We start from the raw sequence: 17155 nt of genomic DNA on the forward strand, positions 1-17155 counted from the left end.
GGAGGGAGTAGAAACTGGAGTAAGTAGAACATGCTTATAAAGACACTTTGGTTTCAAGTTGCAGAAACCAAACTTGAACTAGCTTCAGTAAAAAGAGTTCTTCATTGGTTCAAATCCACTCTTAGGAGGTGTAAACCTGGGCCAGCCTTAGGGCTGACTGAAAGAAGAGTCTGGAATCCAATACCAAGCAATTTTTCTTTTCTCTTTCTCTCTTTCCCCCTCCCCTCTCTCCATCTCTTTCTTTGTTTCTCTCTGCATACTAGCATCCTGCCTAGGAGGGGCTAAGGGAAGGCTTTCCCAGCCACCCCCGACCATTAGCCCCATCTGAATGCAAATGGTAGTTATTCAATGTATCTGGAGGGTAGTGGGACCCTGAACCCAGGAATTCATGCCTAAGTGATTCTCTGATCAATGAGGAGACAGAGATCATGAAGAATACGAAAAATCTTATGGATGAGGGACAGTCACCAAAGCGAATCATCTGTCCCCACAATTGGAATTCTTTCACCCACAGTTCATCCTGGGCAGCAGGTCCAGGAAGAGACACAGCGTAGGTTGGATGTTAGAGAGTTCTAGGTTCAAGCAGTGGCTTTCCTGTGCACACCCAATACGTTGCCTGAACAGCATGTGATGGTTAACCGGTTTTGGGCAAGTCACTTCTCTGAGCCTCAATTTCCTCATCCATAACATCGAGATGATCATCATATGTAGCCAGCAGAGTTGTGAAGATTCAGCGAATGAGGGGAAGCATCTGGAACATGGATGGTGCTGAGTTAGTGTTCGTTCCCAAACCCATTTGCTTTTCCAGCAGAATCAGCTCTCCTCTGTTCTGCCATTTCCACCTGAGTGAGTGGGGTGGCCTTCACTCTTACCCAGGGCTATCGGGTCAAGAGAAATACATCATATCAAAAATATCTGGATGAGGCCCTAATTCTTTGCTCTGCTAGCACTTACATAAATGCCAAAGTCATCTCCATCTTTCCCTGCTACCCTGGCTAACCTCCAGAGCAATTAAACATTGATGTCCTAGCTATACTTATCTCCTCTCCCTTCTTCCAGCCCTGGACATCAATTCTCTTTTTCAAATAAAAAATTTAACCCTCACATTTGTGGAGCTCTTTGGTTTATGAAGCACTTCCAGATTCACTGTTTTCACATACTTATTATAGGAATTAAAGCAATATGGAAAAGTACAAAGAAGGAAGTTTAAAGAAATCAAGTGATCAAGGTCAACATCACCAGTGGCGAAGTCATGTCTTGATCATGTGCCCCTGATATGATTTGATGAGAAAAACACATCATGTCTGTGCTCTTCTTCTCCAAAATCTCTCACCTCAGTCTAATCACGAGAAAACATCAGACAAGCCAAAATTGAGGGGTTATTCACCAAATATCTGACCACTACATTTTGAAAGTGTCAAGGCAATGGAAGACAAGGGAAGATGGAGAAACTGTCACAGGGCAATGAAGACCAAGGAGACATGACATCTAATGCAAGTAGTATCTGGATTTGGGAACTGGGACAGAAAAAGGACATCAGTGGAAAAATCTGAAGGAAGTCTTTGGGTTAGTTAATAGCAGCATACCAATTACCAGGTTAGTTTCTTAACTTTGATATGTACCACGCTGATATAAGATGTAACACCAGAGGACGTTGGGTGAAGAGTAAATAGGATAGTACTTTCTATACTATCTTTGCAACCCTTCTGGAAATATGCAATCATCCAAATTAAAAGTTTAAAAACAAAAACAAACAAGTCTGAAGTTTACGTAATTCAAATGAGATGAACAATCATGCCAAACATCTTTCAAGCATGTATTTAGATAGATCATCAGAAATAATTTTATACAAAAATATTTTATATTATAATACTTTTCCTAAATTTAAAAAAATTTCATATTATACTTTTCTTAAATTTTGAAAGATATTTCATTGATTGTACTTGTAAATATCAGTATTTTATAAATGAAAGTAAAGATGAAAGAATTTCTGAACTTTTGATAGCTATTTTTCTACCACAAGAGATATTAGCTTCCCAAAGACCTCTCTGGAAAACGAGAAGTTGCAGCCATCATCATTTTTAACCATATATTTCAATTTTAGATGGTGACTACCTGCAATGAAACATTGGCATTGTTACACTTTTCCCCATCTCTTTCCCCTAAATGTCCTGTTTTGTACTAGTTACGTATTTTGTTTTGTATTAGTTTTGTTTTATATTAGTTTGTATTATTTTTACATTGTTGGGTTGGTCAATTAAAGATTGCTTTTAGTAATGAAACTTGAGCAGAAAAACTGAGCAGACAACCTGAGCAGACAGTGGCTTAAATAAACAAATAGTGAAGAGTTAGGCAGATGCTGTTAGTGGTTCAGTGCCTCAAGGATGTCAGGATTGGGTTCTCTGCAATTCTTCTTGGATTTTCCTCATGACTGCAAGACAGCTGCTGCAGCTCCAGCCATCATGTTCTTGTTCCACTAACGAAGAAGTAAAGGACTCTATCAGGAAAGGAAAGCTTTCCACAAATTCCTAGTCTATACCTCATTGGCCATAACTGTGTTGTATGCCACCCCTAGCTGCAGCAGAGGCTAAGAAATGTGGGATTTTTTTTTCCACTATTGGGGCTCATTTGATGGCCCCAATAAAATTGGTATTTCTTAGTAAGAAAGAAAGGAAGAACTTCTAATTCTTAGTTTTTCTTATTTTTTTATTTCAGTATATTTAACATTTATAATACTAAATATTATAATCTTACATACCAAAGCTACTTTATACCTAAATTCTTTGATTCTCCTCTTTGTTGGCAGGATTTCATTGTCAGGGTGATCACAGGAAGCATCTACAGAAACCTGCCTTGTACCACCCTAATTTCTCCACTGCCCTGGAATCAAGACTCTAAATAGAAAGAAAGCATCACGGTAGCCCAAACCTGGTTCCCTTATCCAGGAAGAAGCTGTCCCTTTAAAAGAGAGAGGCGGCAGAGGTGGCTCACTGCCACCAGAAACAGCTTCTGACTGACAGCCAATGTGCTCCCTGGAGGTCTGATGTCATCACCGGTGAGCAACAAGACATTCAACTGGCAGCAGAATGATGAGTTGTTCCTGCGATTGGGATGGCTCCGTGCAGCACCCACTCAGCAGGATTTTAAAGTTGGAGGAATTTGTCTTAAGGGTATAGCTTCTAGTCCATTCTGGGATCTTTGGGGCCGGTCACTCAGCTTTACCTATCAAGCAGGGCTGGGCACTGGGCTTCTCTCCTCCGTTCTCTCTATCCTTGAAACCACGGCATCCTGCCTGCAGGACCAGACTCAGGAGGGCACCCAGGACTGGGGACCTTTGAACACTCTGTCCACCCTCAGAGTCCCAGGTCTGGACCACAACTGGTTCTCATGTACATGTCCTCTTTCCTTACTCCCCTCCAATAATAAACTTGGCATTATTTTTCCTAAATACTAGGGTAATACAGGCTTATTATTAAAAAAGAAAGAAAAGAAAAAACAGAATAGTATAAAGAATCAAATGAAACTTATACTTAGCAACAATCATTTTCCTATTTATTTTCTGCTAACATTTTTCTGCTAACATTTTTTTATTCTTTTCCTCCAGGATTTTTTCCTGTGCATGATACATTTTTTTTTTCTTTTTCAGTGAGATAAAACACGTAAGCTTACATGAAGTACAAATTTTAACTCTACAAATGGACTAATTTTTATGTATGAATACACCAAGCTGACCACAAGCCAGATCAAGATCTAGAACATTTCCAGTGCCCCAGCATCCTTCCCAACAGATGACTCCCCCACCCCAAAACTTGATCACCATAGGCTAGTCTTTCCTATTTTTGAACTTCATAAAAATGACATATATGCATTTTAAAAATTAAAATGGGACATACTTGTTTACATCATGTTTTTTTATTTTATCATAAATATATCCCCATGTCCTAATTTTTTTCAAAACTTATTTTTAATGACTATGTATTTTATCATAATATTCTACATGATTTATTTAATTATCCCTCAATTCTTGCACAAATAAATGATTGCTGAATTTTTGCTATTTTAAAGAGTACCATGTGGAGCATTATTATTTGGCAGGGGATGGGGAGGGGAAGTAATTAGGTTTATTTGTGTATTTATGTTTGATGGAGGTACTGGGGATTGAATCCAGGACATTGTGCATGCTAAGCACGCACTCTACCACTGAGCTATACCTCCCCCTCACCTTGGAGCATCATTAGTACAGAGTTTTCTAGAGGGTAGCACAGCAAAGGTGGTTCAGAGCATGGTTAAAGAGATCAGGATTTGAGCTCCAGCCTATTACTTACTAGCTGCTTGAATGTATGCAACTTACTATGCCTCTTCCAGCCTCAGTTTCCCCACCTGAAAATGGACACAAGCATATTCATTGCACGTTGTTGCAAAGGCTAAATGAGTAAAGTGTCAAGTTCTTAGCATATTGTCTGGCAAAGGGTGAACACCCAGTAAATGCTAAGTTGCTGTTATTCATCCTTGTGTTCACTTCTAATTATTTTCCGTAGGAAAAATTCCTAGAAGTAGAAGTGCTGGATCAAAAAGAATGCTTGTCTGTAGGGTTTTTAATAGTCTGCCAAATTGCCCTCCAGATAAGCTGTGCCAATTCGCAGAACTACCAGCTGTGTGTGAGAGTGCCCTTTCCCCACTCTCAACAATGAGTATCATCGTTAGGAAGAAAGAGCGAGCAAGACAGAAAGAACAAGAAGCTAGAAGAAGGAAAAGAGAAAAGAAATCCTGCCAATCAGATAGGGGGAAAAATTCCTTATTGTCCTCTGGCTTTCTAGTGAAGTTGAACATTTTCTTTCTTTTTTTTTTTTTTTTCATTGGCCATTTGTTTTTCTTCATTTGGAAATTTGCCTGGTTGGGTCTTTTGCCATTTTTCTCTCTGTCAGGGAATGTGCTGGTGTTTCAATAACTGGGTCACTGCTCAATTCAAGAGGTCCTGTACCATCCTGCATGGGCCACAGTCCCTGTTCCCAAGTTCCCATCTGGGTGGCCCATCTGATTTCCTGGTTCCTCTAGGTTTGAAACTCTGTTTCACAGTTACTGGGACCCCTGGCTATCTGACTCTTCCTTTTCCCCACCCCTTGCCAGCCTGAGATGCGTAGGTGCCCAGAGCAACTAATAATAATAAGTCAGTGTCTGTTTTTCCCTTTAAATATATGTTTGCTCAAGAGATATAATTTTTGAGACCAGCTCGACCACTAATTTGCTGGGTGACCTTGGGCAAGTTACTAGTCTACTCTGAGCCTCAGTTTCCCTGTGTATAAAAGGGGCAAGTTTGGGCTGGATAATCTGTATGACCATAGACAAGCTACCTACTATCTCTGTGCCTTAGTTTCATTATCTGTGAAAAGGGGACACCCCCACTTTCCTCACTGGGTCATTAGAGGATAAAATAAAACTAAGTTCCTGGCGTGAAAAAAAAAATACGTTTGCCCAACCTTTTTTTTTAGAAGAGAGGCTGGGTGATGCACAAAGGATTTGCTGAAAAGGAAGACTCCTTGTGGCAACAGGTAATTTAGCTCAGGCCCCAAACTTGCATACCTGGCTTAATGAACCCATTGCCCTGCAGTTACGTAGGCCCATCCTCCTTAAAAGGCAGTTTGATAGTCCAAAGCAACTCCTCAAGCAGTTTTTAAAAGTATCACCTTCAAATAGGTATAGTGACATCCTTGAGAGGACTTCAGGTCAATATAATTCTCTCCATCTCATTTCACATGTAGTTATTTTAGAGCCCCAGAGTGGCTTGGCATCTTCTATAGATTGATATTCTTGGCAACTGCCCATCTGACTAATGCCTTACTGGTTCTGCTTGGTCCTTGCAGGGGCCTGGGTGTCTGAGATCTTTGGGGTCATCCCTTGCCAAAGAGGTGATCCAGGAGATAGGGTCATGAAGGAAAGTATATAGAAAAACCTGGCTGTCCTGAAAGAAGATACATTCCCATCTATTGAATTGGAGAATTTTTTTTTTTTAGGAAAAAAAAGAGAAAGAAAATGAATTATCTAGGAATCAACTTAGCTAAACATGCCAGAGAAAACCTATTAAAGGAGATTTTTATCTACCAGATACATGAAGAAATAAACTATGTTTGTGGAAGGTAATGCATAGCATTGTAATGGTATCAATTAATATAATTCTAACTAATATTTAGGGGAGAGGAATTACATAAACCAGTGCTAAAATGTGCATGGAAGAAGAAGTTTCCACAAGTAGCTATGACAAGTCATCTCAAAAATAAAAGCAGAAATGAGAAACTCAGCCTACCAGATATTATCAATGCTAACTAAAAATTGGCACTTGCCATCTGCCTCTCCAAGGATTGGATCACGTTGGCACTGGCCATCTAACCCTGCTTGGATTAACTCACGAGCTGCTGGAGCCGCTGACCTCCGACACACCCTGCAAGTTCAGGGTGGAGGTCAGGAATGAGGCACTCTGTGCTCTGCCTTCAGATAGTTAGATATTTTCAGGAGAAGATTTCATGACACCTATTCTTGCACCTCCTCATATCTAGAAAAGCACTAAAATCATTAACGGTGACATCTGCTCCTCTTGACTAGCAGCAAACCTTTGCCTAGATGTGTGTTTGACTGCACGTCCCCCCTTCACTGAAATCATATATAATACTGAGTTTTCCCCCTGCCTCTTTGGAACAGTTTCTCAGAGCTTTTTGGGAGACTGTCTCCTGGGCTGTAGTCCTCATTTTGCCCCAAATAAAACTTAACCCACAACTCTCATGTTGTGTGATTTTATTTCAGTCGACATTAAGATATAAAGTCTTTTTCAGTGTGTGTTATTAATGCAAGAACTATAGACCAATGGAACAGAAGAGAAGAATTCAGAAACAGACCCATGTAAATGGATATTTGGTATGTTATATAGAGGGCAACAGAAATCAGTGGGGAAAGGATGGATTATTTTAATGGTGTTGGGGAAAGTGGATCCACTGTATGGAAAAAATAAAATTATATTCCACCTCACATCGTATAAAGACAAACCTCAGATGGTTTAAAAAGGTATAAAAAATTAAAAGGAGTGAGGAAAGCATTTCTTAAATAAAATACCATAAAGAAGATGGTGGATGGGTTTCTGTTCAATAAATGACATCACAGACAAAGTCAACAAATGATTAACAGATTGGAAAAAGGTATTTGCAATACATTCGCAACAACAATCAATGAAGGATTAAAATGTAAATTATACAAGAAACTCAGTAGTAAATCAGCAAGAAAAAAAATCTGGCAACCCAATAGAAAAATAGGCAAGCCCACTCTCAAGGAAGTCAAGCAGGGAATAAACATATGAAGAGAAACTCAGCTTGTAACCAGAGAGACAAAAATTAAAACAATGATGACACACGGCTTTACACTCGTCAGACTGGGGAAAAAAGAAAAAAGATAATTTCAAGTGCTGAGTAGGATGCAGAGAAGAAAGAACCTAATGCCTTGTAAATAGGCGTAGCCACTCTGAAGAGTTATTTCAAAGCATGTAGTGAGACTAAATACATTGTAATCTATTATTTTTCAAATTGTGAGTCACAGCCCATTCATATGTTAAATAATCTGTTTAGTAGGCTGTGATCAACATTAAAATAGGAAGTTGACTTAAATAGAATAAAACCCATCAGAATGCTTTTCTCATAATAAGGTTAAGTATTATTTCACAACATTTTTCCTTTACTTGTGTATGTGGAGGAGGTCTTACCAGATCATGATGTAAAACGTATTTCTTATCGTGGGTCACAGTCAAATAAGTTTGAAAAACACTGCCAGCCACCCAGCGATCCCTCTGCTTAGAAACTCTAGCAAAGATAGAGAGATAGGTATAAAATTATTCATCAGAGCATTGTTTGCAAAGCAAAGTGATGGCAACCAGTTACATCAGTCTGAAAATAAATTTATAGAAGAGTGAAGACAAAAAATTAGAGTTAAGTAACACAGATCTCAAAAACGGCATTGACTGAACACGAAGGGGCAATGGAAGAAACTATATAACACAATAGCGTCTACATGAGGTTTTAAAAATGCCTTCCAAAGCAATATTCTATATTGTTTGTGGATACACACGTATGTAAATAATTTTTGAGCACAGATTGTCTAAGTTTATACATTTGACACATCAGAGTGGGTGAGTGTCTGGTAATGGTGGGAGCTGTGACATCACGGGATTATGATGGCAAACAACAATAAAAAAAAAATCACAAAAAGAAGAGCTAGTTTTAAAGCATGGGGAACAACGTATCTGCTCCTGGAGAGGGCGAAGAGTGTTCCAGCACATTGCTGGGGGAGATTTGTCCACATTTATTAAAAGCCTTGAAAATACTCATCATTTTGACCCAGCGGTTCCACTCCTAGTGAACCCAGTCTAGATGTGGCAGCAACTGAAAGCGTATTTCTTTAAACTGTAACATGAGAGCAAAAAACAGTAAGGATGAATTAAACAATATGGAATGTCGTTCAATAATTTAAAATAGTGACTAGAGGTATATTTATTGCAGTGGGGAAATGTTTATGATAGAAAATTGAGTGGAAAAATACAAAGTACAGGCCATGAAACTACTTACATTCTGAGACCGTTAAAAATGCACTTAGATGATACACAGTCAAAGGGAAAAAAAAAAAGGAAGAAAACATATCAGGTTTAAAAGTGGCTGTCTCTGGGTGGTGCGATTAAGATGATTTTCCATTTTCCCTTCGTGCTTATTTTTCCCCTGAATTCCCTTAAATGTGTAAAAATTATTTTTGTAAGAATATTCACTTATTTTGATTTGAAAATTGAACATACTAGCCAGATTCGTCAAATGGAAGGCCCCAGGCTGAAAAGAGAACCAGGTGCAAAACTATCAAAATGGGACATTAGGAAGACAGGCAAGAAGGTCAGAATCAGGGAGGGTAGAAGAAAGATCTAGAGAACAGAAGGCCTTGAGGTGGTGGTGGTGACCCTGCAGTTTGGGGGCTTGGCCAGGAGGGAGTGGTTAAAAGTGCAGGGTCATCCCCGACCCCAGCCCAGTGGCTGGCGCCCTACCTCCGGCAGGCAGCCTGCCGGGCTTCAGACACCCAGTGGCCTGGACTCCAGCATCTCCAGGCCTTGATTTCCCTTCACTCTCCTGTTTGTCAGGCTGGGAGTGATAATCCTTCAAGTGCAGATATTGGGCTCTGTCCACCAAGTGGACCCTCAGCCACTATCAGCCAGAGTGAGATAGGGCGGAGTTCCTTGAAGGCCGGATGCCAGAGCCTCAAGTGTAAAGGGTGCATCAGTGAGCCACGCAAATGGTCAGCACTGGGACAGAAAGAATGTCTTAGTTACACATAGCTGTTCCCCCTGATCTGCAGGGGACACGTTCCAAAACCCCAGTGGATGTCTGAAACCGTACATAGTACCAAACTCTGTATATACTGTTTTTTCCTAAACATTAGTACCTATGATAAAGTTTAACTTATAAATTAGGCATAGTAAGAGATTAAAGACAACAACTAATCATAAAATAGAACAATTATAATGATATACTGTAATAAAAGTTATGTGAACGTGGTTAGTCTCTCCCTTTCTCTAAATATCTTATTGTACAAACTTAATGTCTTTTCCATCCTAACTGAGCACTTGCCACACACTTGTAGTTTGAGCTGTGACAGCAAAACTAGCACAGATTTCCTTTTCCTTTTTCACAATCTCACAGATAGAAGATTTGTTCTTATGTAGATCTTAGCAACCTCAGTATATGATTTTTTTTCTTATTAAGTTGAGAACTTCCACCTTTTCACTTAAAGGAAGTGCTTTCCGGCTTCTCTTTGGCATATCTGAATTGCCAGCATCATGATTCTTGCACTTTGGAGCCATTATTAAGTAAAATTAGGTTCCTTGAACACAAGCACTGTAATACTGTGACAGTCGATCTGATAACGGGCACAGGTGGATACACTGGGCAAAGGGATGATTCATGTCCTGAGTAGGACAGCACAAGAATGCATCATGCTACTCAGAAAGGTGTGCAATTTAAAACTTACGAATGGTTTGTTTCTGGAATTTTCCATTTAATATTTTTGGACTGGCAGTTGACTGCAAGTAACTGAAACCACAGATAAGGGGAGGGGGCTTCTATATTGCTGAGTTACCACAAAAAAAATGGCTTAAAAATGCACACAGATACATTTATTATCTCACAGTTTCTGTGGATCAGCAGTCAGGACAGGGCTCACGGGGTCTGCTTCAAGGTCTCTCACGAGGCTGCAGTCAAGGTGTCGGCCAGGGCGGGGTCTCAGCTGAAGGACTGACAGGAAGAATTTGCCTCTGAGTTCACGTGATTTTTGGCAACATTCAGTTCCTCTGGGCTTTTGGGTCTTATTTCCTAGTCGGCTGATGGCCAGAGTTGCCCTTGGGCCTCCCCAGCATCATTTGTTTCATCAAATGTGTAAGCAGAGAAGCAAGAGATAGAGTATGTCAGGGATGTGGAAGTTGCCATCTTATGTAATCTAATTATGGGAGTGACAGCCCATCACTTTGGCCATATTTTACTGGTTAGAAGCAAGTCACAGGTTGCACCCACACTCAAGGGTATTCGTGGGTGCCCTGCGTGGGTACAAATCCAAGAGGCAATGATCATCTTAGAGTCAGCCTACCACAAATGGCAACCTAGAGAACACAAGCCTAAGCAAGATGGTCTGAGACTAAAGTGTGGGATGGGGACCCCTGGTGGTAGGATGACCAACCAATCCTGGTTTGTCCAGAATGATAGCACTGAAATGATAGCACTGAAAGTACATTCTGAGATGTTCACAGTCCTAGGGAAACCAGAACTGTTCGTCTCCCGACCTAGAGGAACAGATGACTCTAGATAGTCTCCATTTCACGGGAAAGTCTTCATTTGGTGCTACTGTTTCTTAGCACTTCTCTAAGACTGTCAGTCAGTCTCTTAAAGAGATCACTGAATTGATCTTGAATCTCCAGGGAGATACTGTGGCCTCAAGCCTTCTGTGGGCCACAGTATCTCCCTACAAGTTAATGTTGTCCCAGTTTTGTCCTATTTATTTATTTGGTCACCTTCTATGTATGGCAAGTGATACTGGTTCTTCATCTGTAGTAGTGGTATAAAATTTTCATCTCAAATCAATGTTTCTAAACAAAAAGTAAGTCAATTTAAGGAATAGTAACAAAATAATGATATTTGTGGCTTACACCCATTGAACAAATCAAGAAAGCCTACAACATCTTTCCTGTCCTCTCCATCATTACCTCTCTGACCACACGTTGTACCACCTGCCCCTTCATTCATCCATACCAGCCACATTGGCCTCTTTTCCTTTTCTCCAATGCATCAGGCACACTCCTGCCTCAGGGCCTTTGCACCTGCTGTTTCCTCTGCCTGTAACACTCTTTGTCCAGTTATCTGCATGAGTCACCCTTTCAGGTCTTTCCTCAAATGTCACCTTCTCATGATGCCTTTCCTGGCCATCCTGCATAACATTATAAATCCCTCTCCAGACATTCCCAATTCTCTTTCTCTTCTTTATATACTTTTTTTTCAACATCACTTACTAATCACTATACCTAGGGTTTTTTTCACTTATTTCTCTTTATTGTCTGTTTGTCCCCATTAGAATATCATCTTCATGAGGAAATACATTTTTTTTTGTCAGTTTGAGCATTATTTTCTGCACTCCCTAGGACCTAGAACAGTGCCTACCTCAAAGGAGGTACTCAGTAAATATTTACTACCTAAGGACCCTGTGATGTGCGAGTGAGTCAGCCTGGTTTGGTGGTATAAGGCTGGGGAGATGGCAAATGTTACCTTACTCCTCTCCCCCATATTTCTCCCATGGTTCAAGATCTGAACCCACATTCCTCCCTCCTGCCTGTCCCTTTCTCCTCTGAATCAGAAACAAAGATACCTACCATTAAAATCCACATTTGGAAGTGGCTTGGAGAAGCTCTGGCTGAGTCTGGGGTTACTTGTTTTCAAGAAATAAGACAAAGATATGGTTTTATTGAAGGGATGCAGGGAAATGTCAAAGACTCATTGGCAGGAATTATAGTCAGGTGAGTGTATCCGTTAGGATGCTTTTCAGTGACAGAAAACAAAATCAAAAAGCCCAAAGCAATATATATTAAACAGTAATGAAATGTACATGCTAACAGTTAGACTAAGCCACTAAGTAGGGCAGCTCCAAGGTTGGTTAATTCAGTGGCTCAATGACATCATTAAAGATCTAGGTTCTTTCTTTTACCTGCTCTGCCATCCAGTTTTTCAGGTTTGTCCTAATTTAGTTTCCCTCTTGGTTGCAATGAATATACACCCAGCAATGGAAAGGGTAACGTTTCTAATGTGTCTATTTTTCAAGGGCAAAGGAGGCTTTCCAAGTAGCTGCTTGCCCACTAAGTTTCACTCATATTGGTCAGAATTCAGTCATATGAATAAACCAAACACTGGTAGGAGGAATGGCTGTGTAGTGGAGGGTGAATCTCCCAGATAAAATCAGAGGAGGGAGCAGGAAGATGCATTTGGATAAGCAACTTAACACCTATGTTTCAGATGATCTCATGAAGAAATGAAATTAAGAACAGAAATATCAGGCACCAAGACCCCTTCCTATTTCCACAGCTTAATTTTTCTCTGTTCATCTCTACTGAGTTTTTTTGTTTGTTTGTTTGTTTGTTTGTTTGTTTGTTTGTTTTTCTCACTCTCCTGCTTCTCTGGGAAGGCTGTCTTTCTTTGCCCGACATGGCCCATGGCTCAGACAAGGGTCCTTTGGCCCCAACTTAATTTCTCCTCCCAATTCAAGTGCAAGGCCCAGAAGTATTAGCCAGAATAGGCTAATGGCTGTAACAAAGAAGTCTAAAATCTCAGTGACCTCAGACAATACAATTTTATTTCTTGCTTATATCACAATCCAATTTGGGTCTGTGTGTGTGTGTGTATGTGTGTATGTGCACACACGCTCTGCTCTATGTTGTCATTCAGTCACCCAGTCAACTTCTATTTTATTGGCTTGGCCTTCCTCTAAATTTTGGAGCCCTCTCCATTCCACTGGGCGATGGGGGAAGCTCCAGGGATTTATGGGACAGGCTTGGAAGTGACGTACACTGCTCAGATCTCAGTCATATAGGCTCCTTGTAATTACAAAGGAGGCTGGAAAGTACAGTCCAGCAGTGTCTATGAGAAAAAGTTATGGACTTTTGTATGGACCCTATAAACTCTGAGAAGACTTTGCCTCAATCTGTTTTACAAATATGATAATTAAAGCCAAGAGAGGAAAAAGCAGTAGTCTTGTGGAGGTCGGGGTCTAGGGGATGAGATACTTTTAAATTCTGCCATGACATCTTACACACTAGTGGAAGAGATAACATTTCAGAAGGGCAGTTTTAGTTAAGTGACAATATGTAACATGCACATACCCCTTGATTTTACTTGACCACTTCCAGAAATAAACTCTAAGGAGTTAATATGCCAGCAGGGTGATGAGATGAACAATGTGGATGTTCTTTACAGAGTTGTTTATAATATTCTCAGTTAGGTACAGCCTAACTGTTATCAACAAAGGAATGATTAAATTATTATCGGGACATAGAGACCATGATGGAGCAGTATGTGTAGTTGTTGATACTAAAGTATATCCACGTAATGTTGGATAATTTATAAAAGGTGACAAAACCTGATCTTGTTTATTTAAACGAGAATGAATTTTGAGCTGGCTAAGTCGATAAACACACCTATACAGTCCCCTGATTGATGACAAAGGGGCCACAATGGGGAATTGACATGTGAGGCCCAGAGGGAGAGAATGGCTTCCCCAGGGTCACACCACAAACCTGTGACAGAGCAGATGTGAATCCTGCTCTAGGCTTCTAGACACCAGCTGGCTCCTTCTGTTGGTCTGGGTGCCATCAAAGGAGAGCTTCAGATGTCAGGGTTGCCTGGTGGGAAAAGGGGTGCGGTAGGAAAAGGTTCTGGGTCCTGGAAAGAAAAAAGTCCACTTTTAACACCCAGATAGGGCCTCGCTTGGCTCAGGAGAGCAGGTGGCGGCCTGGGAAATGGCAGGTAGTTATCTGGGGCAGCTTAGCCTACTTCCCCACTCCTGGCCCTTGGAGCATGCGCCCACCTAATCCACGTTCCTGGCGTCAGAGTTACCAGGGAGATAGTGTGCAACCTTGGCCCAAGTAACACATTGACACTGTAACTATTTACTCATTGTTGATACTCACTGCTCTTTAGGTGAAGAATGTACTTAAATTATTTTATTCAAAGTAATATATGCTCATGGTAAAAAAAAAAATTCACATCATAGAGAAATAAAGCAAAAGATACTGACTACTACCTGTAAGTTATCTGTCTTACTTCCCAGAGGAAACCGTAGTTAATAGCTTCCTATATACATCTCCTGAAATTTGTATGTCTATTCAAAGATATATATTTAAATATGAATATATATGTACATGTACATAGGTATATACACATACACACAGATGGGATCATATTATATATACTATTCAGACTTTGCTTTTTTAAATTTAATTGTACATCTAGGCTATCAGTGCATACATTGAGAGCTACATTGTTCTTTAAAATGACTGTAGAATTCCCTGTATGGATGTACCAGTTTATTTAATGGGCATGTAGCTTATTTTCAATCTCTTGCTGTTATAATAATACTGCAACAAACATTCTTATACATATTATATATGCACATATGTGCAAATATTTCTATAGAATAAATTCATAGAAGTGGAATTGCTGAGCAAAATGGCAAATTTCTAAATCAAATGATTTGTAGATTTGAAAATTTGATGGATAATAACAAATCAATCTCCAAAGAGTTTCCATCAGTTGGTATATACTCCCACCAACAACTTGTGACAGTGCCTATTTCCCCGCTCCCTCTCCTATACAGTTTATTGTCAAGCAATTTCTTCTTTGTTAGACTGATGGGTGGAAAATGATGGCTTATTTTTGTTTTAATTGGTATTCCCTTCATTGTGATAGATATTGATTAACACTTTGCTATTTATATGTCATTTTATTTCTTATTCTGTGGGCTGTCTGTTCATGTCTTTTCTCCATTTCCTATTGGAGCAATAGCCCTTTCATATTGTTTTGTAAGAGCTCTTTATATATTAAGGAAATTTATCTTATTTAGCCTTTAAAAAACTTAACAGTAGTTTTATGTTTTACTGATAGAGCTCATTATTTCTCATTATTCTTCCATACTCTCCCCAATTCCAGATTTTCCTGATAATTTTTACATGTTTGTTTTTCCTTATGAACTGTAAAATCAGTTTGTATAGTTCCAAAGGCTCTTTTCCATTTTTTCCCCCATTATTTCTAAGACCCTTTTACATGTATTATCCCACTTAGCCTTGAAGCTACTAAATGAGGTTTGTGGGCTTATTTTCCAGATAAGAAAACTGAGACTCAAAATGTGGTTTAGCATTGCCCAAGGTCACACAGGAGTTTTCTCATAGCCAGAATCTGCCCCTACCTGGAGGCTCCTAGCTCCTTCTCCACTACCCACTGCTGTGTGTGTGTGTGTGTGTGTGTGTTTGTGTGCTGGTTGAGGATGACCCAAGAAGTGCAGCAGCTCTTGATGCAGGGGCCACTACAGGTGAAGCCTTGCTTTAGGGCAGCTCAAACCAGGTCTGCAATAAAGCCTGACTTCATTCCTTCTGTCTTCCTGTCTCTCCCTCTTGCTTGTTTCTGCCTCTGCCTCTTTTGTTCTTTGTCTCTTGTGTCTGTCTGTTACTATGTCCTGGTCTCTTTCCTAATCTCTGTCTCATTCTACCCTTTGTTTCCTTCTTTCTCTGTCTCTTGTCCAAAGGGGTGCTTTATTGGGGCAGAAATCACACCCCTTATACAGTTCCTTTCTTTTCTTTTTTGTAACCATAAGGCCCCTCACCAAATAGTAAGTGAAGATGCCCTTTGTGGACAAGTGAGGAAGGTGTGTTCTTGCCCACTTAGCTTCCTGTTTCTCACACGTTTGCTCCCTGCCACCAGAGCACATTAGGTGCTTCCAGAGGGAGAACAGAGGCTAGAAGTGGTAGAAGGAAGAAGCAGAAAGCAGTGGACTGAGCCCTGTGGTGGCAACAGGTCCTGGTTTTGTCCGAGCTCCTCCTGACCCTCCAGATGACCCAGGACCAGCCCCTGACATTCTGAGGCTCTGGGGTGTCCCTTGTCAGCCTACATAACTCTGCATAGCTCTTTGCAGTGTTTAAAGGGCAGGTGCACTCAGAATCTCCGTAAGGGAGGAGGGGCTAGGGTGCTCTATCCACTCCATGGGTCCAGAGTGGGCATAGGCTTTAGCAAGGTCACGCAAGCTGCTTAGGTAGGGCCTCACCAGCTTCTAGCTCGGGGTGATGCCCTTAGTAAAGGCCTGATGTGAATTTGCTGAAATGTACCAGCCACCACAATGATGATGATAGTTAATATAGTAAGCACTTACTATGTGCTATGCAATGTGTTAAGTGTTTTATATGTAATATCTCACTGAACTCCCCCATGCCCCTACTCCTAGCCTTCTTAGGTATCATCCCTGTTTTCTTATCTATAAGACACAAAGAAATTAAGTAATTTGTCTAAGAGAGATAACTATATAACTAGTAAATGTCAGTGCAACCAAGATGAATGGGTGGGTGGGTGGATAGACGGATGGATGGATGGATGGATGGATGGATGGTTGAATGGATGGATGGAAGCATAACTTAATGATTAGGATGGTTAAGTAGTTGGTTAGGGGACTTGGAGTTAATAAGAGATCTTAACATCTCTCTCCCCATCAGTTCAGTCACGTATTAGCTACTTAAAGGCAAAGATTAATCCAAGAAAATATGACTCCTCCCTTAAGCTACCACTCCACACGGACAAGTTCACACACAGCAGCATTTACACACAGTCAAGGATAAATTCCACACTGACCAGGATGCACGGAGGCAGATACACACACACATACATGTGGACAAGAACAGAAGTCTGACACTGTTGCCCAAATATAACCAACACAATCCAGTTACACACACACACACACAGACACTGATACACTGAGGTAAGGCAGGCACAGAGAAGGTCACACTATCAATAGGAGACACCAGCACATACCCACTCAAGAAGATGCAGAACCACACAAAGACTGGGGC

The sequence above is a fragment of the Camelus dromedarius genome, chromosome 18 (assembly GCF_036321535.1).
Source record: "Camelus dromedarius isolate mCamDro1 chromosome 18, mCamDro1.pat, whole genome shotgun sequence".
Taxonomy (NCBI): domain Eukaryota; kingdom Metazoa; phylum Chordata; class Mammalia; order Artiodactyla; family Camelidae; genus Camelus; species Camelus dromedarius.